General features: G+C 49.6%; 1 protein-coding gene across 1 annotated transcript in view; it reads left to right on the top strand.

The window, feature by feature from the left end:
• The first annotated feature begins 2,414 nt into the window (after window positions 1-2,414).
• Window positions 2,415-6,000, top strand: part of LOC108298701 (doublesex- and mab-3-related transcription factor C1) — a 67,359-nt gene continuing 63,773 nt past the window's right edge. The window contains exon 1 of the mRNA XM_017521295.2: window positions 2,415-2,758. The gene's annotated coding sequence lies outside the window, so the exon portion shown is untranslated. The remainder of the gene's footprint in view (window positions 2,759-6,000) is intronic.

Raw genomic sequence — 6,000 nt, 5'->3', positions numbered from 1 at the left:
ACTGCTTGAGGCTACCTACCCCCCTGTGCTAATCTGTGTGTATACGTGGCTGAAGTTACATCCCAAAGGGCGGACCTCACGCATCGCCAGGGCTGCTACCTGCCCCCACGAGCAGACCCCCCCTTTTATTTGCTGACCCTAAGCTCGTGAAACAAACCCATAAAGCCATCCACACCAAACGTTATCATGTTAAGGCCTTTGGTTTTCCTCTATGCTGTCCAGGTCCAGATCAAGGCTGATATATCAGGTCCGGTCCCAGGCCCGTGATTCCAGGTCACGCACCTACCCAAATGCAGGTGCTCCTATTTTCAGAAAGGTAGTGGGTGGTGGCGGTGCATGGGAATGCTGGAGCTGCTCAGAGGCAGCTGATAGTAGGGAGATCACGGTCTGGACGTGCAGCTGGAGCTTGCCTGTACTGGTCTCCGACCTCCTTCAGTGAATATCATCAAACGGGAGACTGCTACTAGGAGGAGGGACACATTTTCCTGCTGGGATTTGTAGGGTCACCCCCAGTGCTCTCTATGGCCAGAGCCTAACATTCTGTTAGCTGGCATAGGAGAAAGATTCACAAGGATCAGCTCTAGTGTGCCAAAGCAGGGCAAAGAAGGAGTAACTTGGACCTGACAGACAATACGTTGAGAAATGGCACAATCGGTATCCAAAACCAACAACATATTTAGCCCCAAAAGAACAGAGTCCTTCCTGTTAAAAGCGGGAACGACAACAACAAAAGAGTTTCACATCACCGCTGTTAGCTAACAGGGTACCATGGTCCTAGTCGATGTGATAAGAAAAGGGGAAATGAATACCGTAATTGTAATATGCAGAGACTGTGTGTGATTGCCTACCTAGAAAATGCGTGAGAATCCACTGAAAAAGCGTTCTAGTTAAGGAGAGGTGATATGAAGACGGCCGTATGCTCCAAAATATATGAAACCAATCGGCTTCCTATAAGTGAGAAGCAAGTAATCAGAAGACATAATGGGAAATATTCAATACATAGCAGCAATGAAACTAAAGAGCCTGCCACGGATAAACTTAAGAATTATGCAGAAGCTATATAAAGCAATATAAAAGGTGACCGACGTACTCTGATGAAAAAGTGGAGTCAATGGAAGAACATGAAGAACATGCTGTATTTTGTGGCTGAGGAGCCTCCATCTTCTCGTGTTAATGAGATGTAAATTATTCTCACAGTAAACTACATGTACTAAGAAACTGTAGTTAAAAATCAAGCCAGGGAATTATTATTATTTTTTTAACTTGAAAACTTTGATTTTGAAGTTCTTATAGAGGACAACGTTTTCCAAAATATTTTGAAGAGATTTTGTAAAAGAAGAATAGTGAGGGTGGGGGGGGATTAGTTCCAGTCGCACAAAATCAATTTCTAAATCTATTTTATAGCGGAATTAGCAGTAACGGAATTTAGATCAATGGAAGAAATTTGAAGTACAGGCGTGGACATTATATGGAAATTCAGTACATGTTATTGGGAAGTATAACAATTGCTGTATAAAAGTCAGTCGTTTCGTTATGTGCGAGGAGGTTGCAGTGGTTACTGTTTAGAAAGGTTAGGATGAAAAAAAAGGAATGCTAAGTTGGATCGCATGATACAATAAGATAAAGCACTTGCTAGGGTGGAGGAGTCTTCTTGCTGTTCATTTGCAGGCTTCCTAGGGGCTGGCCTCAAAGCAGGAGTCGATTTCATGTCCCTGAATCTCAGCCGAGAGGCGAAATGGGAGAGAGTGCTCTGTAGAGGAAGGATGAGGCACAGTGCAGTGACATGGGAGTAAGAGAAGTAAAAAGAGGTTGTCCTTACGCGAATGGTGGTTTGGAAAGTTACATTACAATGAACAATATCTTTCCAGGCTGTGTAGGAGAGAAATGATACACAAGAGAACTGATGTTGGGCATCCACTGATTATAGAGAAAAGGAAACACATCTTCAGTTCTCCATGGAGGTCACTTGTTTCGCGGGTCCTTCCTCCACATCTAGATGGCCACACAGGATGCAAGCAGTGTAGATACGATGTGCACTATAATAATGAAATGAACGCAAAGGAAAACTCACTAAGTGCTTACTCTAGGCCAGGCACTGAGCAAAGCAACTTCAGGTAGATGACCTGAAGAGGAAGCTGCAGAGGAGCCGCTGGACAGAAATGCCTACGCTCTTAGGGGGTCTTCTCCACAGGAGTGAAGGAGGGACACAAAGATAATCCAGAATGATCGGATCCATCACAACAACAGTTAACAGTTATTAAGCGCTTACTCTGGGCCTGGCTTTTAGGCTTGAGGTCTCTTTCAAGCCTCACAGCAGCAGCCACACCTCCGGGAGCAGCGCCCCCGCATCCCTCAGGCTCTAGCCTGCGGTACTGTTTTCTGCCAGAAGAGGCACTGCGGGGCGGCGCCCGTCCATTCCCACAGCTCCTGGAAGACCCGGGCAGAGGAGGCTTAGCCCCCTCCCCTCCCGCTTCTTCCTCCTCGTCCTCCTCGTCCTTCTCCTCGTCCTCCTCCTCCTCCTCCTACTCCTCGCCCTCCTCGTCCTCCTCCTCCCCCTCCTCTTCTTCCTCCTCCGGGTCTGAGGGCGGCGGTCTCCGACTCAAGACCCTGGGGCTCCGGGTCTTCTCAGCAGCCGCCGCAACAGCCGCGGCGACGTCACTGTCCTCGCGGCCTGGCACACAGCGCTCCGGCCGCCGAATGCCCGTGGACGCGCATCTCTTCCCAGATTTCCTGCTTCCTGGGCCAGCCAAAGCCGCAGGTGAGAACGTCCGCGGTAGAGGTGACACCCAGGGCCTGCGGGTCTCAGAGGCCCGGTGGCCTCCTCCTCTCCTCCTTGCCCAAGAAACCCCCACGGGGGCGCCTGCAGCGGGGACACCAAGTGCTCCCGGGAGCCCTGGGATCACTTCTTCTGAGGCATGGAGCCCCTGCTCAGGTGCTTCTGAAAGTTCCTTTGTGGACCCCAGAGACCCCTAGGCAACCGTCTGCCCTGCCCCTCGCCCCCGCCGCCCCCCGCCGCCCCCCGCCGCCCCCGCAGCACCCCGCGGGCCCCCAACCTCCGTGATGCGCATGCCCAGGGACCCTGTGAGCTAGAAAGTAGCTGAGCTGGTGCAGTACCTGCTGGTTAAGAACCGGAAGACGGTGGCGATCAAAAGGGCAGACATGCTGAAGTATGTCATCAAAAGGTACAGGAGCTTCCTCCCTGAGATTTTCAAGAAAGCCTCTGACCTCCCCGAGTTAGTGTTTGGGTTCTATCTGAAGGAACGTGATCCAGCAGAACACTCCTATGTCTTGATCAGAAAAATCGATCCTGCCCTGGTTTGGGGCCTGACAGGCGACCAGGGCACACCAGAGACCCGGCTCCTGATGATTTCTCTGGACTCCATCTTCATGCAGGCCGGCTGTGTCCCCGAGGAGGTGGTCTGGGAGGTGTTGAGGGTGTTGGAGGCACATTCGTCTAAAAAGCATTTCGTCTTTGGGGAGTCCATGAAGCTCATCACCAAAGCTAGTGTGCAGCAGGAGTATCTGGTGCACAAATAGGTGTCCCACAGCAATCTCCCGCTCTAGGTATTCTTGTGGGGGCTCTCAAAGGAAACAAGACAGATGGAAGTCCCAGAGTTTGTGGCCAAAGTGAATGACACCCACCCCTGTTCCTTTCCGTGGCAGTAAATGAGGCCTTGAGAGAAGAGGAGGCGATACCCTGTGCCCGAGATGCAGCTGCCGTTGGTGACGTGACAAGTGCCAGTGTTAGTGCCAGTTCCAGCTCCAGGGCCTATGCCATGGCTGAAGCAAGCATCAGCACCAGCACCAATGCAAGTGCCAGTGCCAGGGCTAGAGGCATGGCTGGAGCAATGACAGTACCTGGGACAGTGCCAGTGCTGGTTGCAGTCTCAGGCTAGTGTCAGGGACTCCTCCTGCCAGTAGTGAAGGCTGAAGCTGAGCCTTCACTTTGTTTTGCTGTGGGTAGTCGAAAGGTCCCCACAGCCGTGGGCACTGGGGCCCTGACTTTTCAAGAGTCGAGGGGTAGAGTGGGGTTAGGGAGAACATGCTGCCCATGGTGTCTGTGTTCCAGTTCTATTTGTGTTTCTCAGTGATTTAGCCTTCAATTTGCGTATTGCAAAGTTCTGTTTGCCTTAACTTGTTTTAAAATGATAGTTAACTTACAGGAAATAAACCGGTTAAAACTACATGGTGATATAATTATATCAAAGTTGAAACAAAAACCATACCCAAGCATCTTTTTTTTTTTTTTTTTAATCCTTTGTTCCATAAACACTTGATTGAGTATTTAAGTTGGACATCTAGGTTTATGAATGACGTTGGTCAAATGTTTTATTGTTCTCTGTTTCGGTTTTAGCAGGAGGGATTTGCTGTTTCATAAAGTAAATCAGGATACTATATCATTTAATGGCTGTAACTTATCACAGCACTGGAATAAGCTGTTTTTTGGAAGTTTGAGAGACTACCAGTACACTCATTCCCCCCTCCAAATATAAAAAGATAAAAAGGCGATCAGTGTCTGTTGCACAAAATTACAACCGCTCTCTGCTTGTATTTGCCTAATTCTCCAGAATGTAGGGAAAAATAAAAATTCAATGAATTAGACACCTTGCTCATCGACTCATTTATTCAACATACATTTACTGACTACCTGCTATATGTGAGGCACTGTGCCGGGCGCTGGAGGTACAGGAATGCACCAGACTCAGCCTCTGCCCCACATCTGAGAGTCTAGATGGGGCTGTCATGTAAGTAAATCAGCCAGATGTATTAATTGCCGGGATGAGGACAAGGACCAGGTGGCATGGGAACCTAGAGGAGAGACACTTAATCCTGGGTGGTGGGTGTCTGGGAGCAAGGAGGGCTTCCTTGCAGTGAGATGCCGTCTGAGATCTGAAGCACTGAAGGAGTGGTCAGTGCAGTGCGTCCCCGAGGCAGGGTATTGTGGGCATTGGGAACATTCCATGTTCTTCAGTGGAACTGGATGCTTAGAATTTGGGGAGACTGGGGAGAGATGATCTGGGAGTGGGGACATGTACAGGAGCCAGGAGCCTCAGTTGGTGGACTTCAGGGCTGAGAGATTAAAAAAATGATAAAATAAAATAAACGTGTAGTGGAAAGTGACTCTTTGGAAAGAAGCCGCTCTTGGCCCTTGGGTGAGCCAGAGAAAAGGCTCCACCTGTGGCATGCCTGGAAGCTGTCCTGGACTCCCGTCCCTGTGCAGTTTCTATGGCGCACACAGCAGGTGCTTTACATTCAGCATCTGTAAAGAGCGATGGGCAAGGGGGTAAGTGTTGCACTCACCGGAGCTGATTCCCAGAAGCCACTGAGCAGATGTTCGTCCCTGAAGCCTGGGAGAGACAGAGCTCAGTGGGTTATATGACTGCAGATAGTTGTTGTTGCTGTTGTTTTCAGAAACAAAGGCCTAGGTGTTAGAATGGATAAGTTATCCTGTGTATACAGAGGGTAAACTGTCTGTAGGAGTGAGAGATAAGTTTAAACTAGCCTGGAACGAAGCCAGGAAGAGCCTTGGTGGCCAGGCTGAGGAGCTCAGATCCGATTTGGCTGGCCCAGGAAGCTATGGAGGTTTTCTGAGCGGGGTGCGGGATCTGCTGAAAGCCAAGCCCTACCAAAACTACAGTGGCCAGCGCTAGCGTGGTTTTTAAAGGACCAGTATTCCCCATGCCTTAGAATGATCCTGGTGGGTATAGTGATTATAATAACTAGCCTAAAATTATCTTCAGTTCTTAGAGTTTGACATGCGTGTTTTACATCCCTGCCCGCTGCCCTTGCAAAGCCTTTTTGTGCCCTTCGTCACAAACACCGTGGGATCCTGCCGCCAGTTCTCTCAAGGCCTACCCTACCATATGCAGGATCCAGAGAATGTTACATTGCAACCCCTCACTCGCATTCCTCTGCTGGCATCAAAGAAAGGCTGGAGCTGGTGGTGGTCGGGTGGGGGGTGGGGGTCAAAATATGAAACATGTAATCTGAGGTGAATGG

Source organism: Cebus imitator, unplaced genomic scaffold, assembly GCF_001604975.1.
Source record: "Cebus imitator isolate Cc_AM_T3 unplaced genomic scaffold, Cebus_imitator-1.0 Scaffold1048, whole genome shotgun sequence".
NCBI lineage: Eukaryota > Metazoa > Chordata > Mammalia > Primates > Cebidae > Cebus > Cebus imitator.
Note: the sequence above shows the minus strand (reverse complement) of the source record. Positions and strands in the feature narration are given on the sequence as shown.